This window comes from Sylvia atricapilla, chromosome 3 (assembly GCF_009819655.1).
Source record: "Sylvia atricapilla isolate bSylAtr1 chromosome 3, bSylAtr1.pri, whole genome shotgun sequence".
NCBI lineage: Eukaryota > Metazoa > Chordata > Aves > Passeriformes > Sylviidae > Sylvia > Sylvia atricapilla.
In genome coordinates, this window is record NC_089142.1 from 74,241,026 (window position 1) to 74,243,475 (window position 2,450).

Here is a 2,450-nt window from a genome sequence, read left to right on the forward strand (position 1 = left end):
GCCCTCTTTTCCAAAATCCTTTCTAGGGAAGTGTGACAAAAACCACCACGAATAAATGTGTCATACTGATGTAGCAAGTCCTGTGGTTTATTTTCCTTTTTTATCCAAGAGAGGTTTTGTTTTAGCCCAGGCTGAAGGTAGAGTATCTGCAGACACCAGAAACTGCAAAACATGCTTATATATTTTTATATGTTATTATATATTTAAAAGAATATATAAATATACATAAACATACATATAAAATACTGTTAGGATACTTGCAATTCAAAATCTCTGTAAAATCCTTTTCATTCAGAGAAAGTGCCTCATGATCAAAGACGACTGCAAAAAGCAGGTGATGAAGATAATAGAAGGAAAAAGGAAAAAAACCACATATAATGTGGGAAAAAAATTAAACCAAAACATCACTAGAAAACTGCCTGATGTTTAAGTTGTTCAAAAGAATGTTTATTTCAAAACGATAGAATTACACTGCTGCACTACTGGCTTGCATCCATTCTCCTTGGGACAGGTGGGTGGGAGGCCACTGGGAAAATACAAACAGTCTGCTTCCCTCTTTTAAGTACTTGGCTCCAGCCCTTCTGGGGCCAGGCTTTTGCAACTTACCTTAAAAAACTACTTCTGGGGTGGGAGCATTTATTTCAGCAGGTGAAGCTGGTGAGCACCCCCATCTTGATTCAAAGATTCATATTTCTCTTTGAGAAATATGGAGTGTCCAAGAACTTCATTCACTTGCAAAAAAAAAAAAAAAAATAAAAAAATTAATCTCTTCTTGTTACACTAATGTAACTGGTCTGCGTAAGATGTTTACACACCCTACTAGCTTCATTGATGGATCCATGACACCCAGTTAGGAAACCTTATGTTGTTTGCAATCTTAAAATCCCTTCTAAAGTCATCTACATTTCCACTGGAAACTGTTTGCAAAACTATAAATCTAAACCAACAGAAGTAAAGACTGTCTGTGCAGACTTTAGTTTGTATAAGAAACTGAACACAAAAACTGGTTCCATGCTGAATTCTTTCAGTGTTTTCTTCCTCATGGTTGTTGGTTGTTAGGGAATTATTGAATAAACAAAAGTTCTCACCTAAAGCCCTGACCCCTGCAGTTCTTCCTGGTCTGCACTTCTCAGTCAAAACCACATGAAGCCACTTCTGCTCCTGGCAACACAGTAGTTCCTCCGAAAATATGGCCAAAGAAGTCCAGACTGCCCACTGTGAGGCAGAAGTACCTTTGCACTACTACCTTGGCAGCCAACAGGAGCAAGCAAGGAATAGTGGCACAAACCAATGATTGCCTTGGGAAGTGTTTGTGCTTGAACTGATTTTTTTTCTTTTTTTTTTTAACAGGAATAACAACATGCTTTATCTCAGGCAGTTGCCCAATAAATATTAGACAAAGTAAATAGGTAAAATACTTTGCACTGCCACAGGCCTTCCACCCTGGTAACTTTAAAACATTTGATGTGTTAATTGGAAGTGTTAACAAAGTCAGTATGTCTATGCATACCTGATCTTTTAACACTGCTAAAACCTCACAAATTCCCCCAAGGGAAAAAAAGAAAAAAAAAAAAAAGGCATAAATCACATTGAAAGCCCTAACAGTTTTAACCAGGTCCCCAAAAACAACTTTAGGAAGTTAAGCACAGGCACCAAGGCTGCAGGCCTCAGCAGAAGCCTCACAGCCAGACTCATAATCCTGCAAAAGAACTGCCAGTGACAGGGGAACCCAGGGGAATCCCCTTCCTATTCCACTCTCTGAAGGATTTTTGGGAGAACAACTTTCCTAAACCCTGAAGCAGTTGCACAATTTTTCCCTACTGGAGATTTGAGGAGTTATGATTTGTAAATTGTTCTTTTGCTTTCTAAAATCGTATTATTAACAGTGAAGTAGCAGCCATAAACTTAAGGGATATGGATAAACAGAACAAAGAGACATAAATCAGTGGAGACAATTTTAAGTAGCACAGAATATAAAATATTCTACAAGCACTGAAGAGCTGGACTAATCCTGCACTCACTGCATTCTCCAAAATCTGATGAATGATTTATCTTTCTTCATCTTCTCTGCTCTGATACATAACAATCCAGGAACAGATCTTGACCCTTCTGTATTGAAAATACAAAATTACACTTTATTTTATTTTATCTACTTATACAAATCAGTATGCAGCAGCCTCATGGGCTATATTGGCGTTCTGTAAACATGAACATACATGGACTGTGGGAGCAAGTCCAGAGAAAGTCAGCAAAGATGATTACAGGGCTGGAGCACCTCTGCTCTGAAGGCACACTGGCAGGGATGGGGCTGTTCATCCTGGAGAAGGCTCCCAGGGAAGACCTCACAGCAGCCTTCCAGTACCTTAAAGGAGCCTGTGTGAGAGCTGGAGAGGGACAGGAGCATATAGTGATAGGACAAGGGGAATTTGCCTTAAGATAGAAGTGTTTAA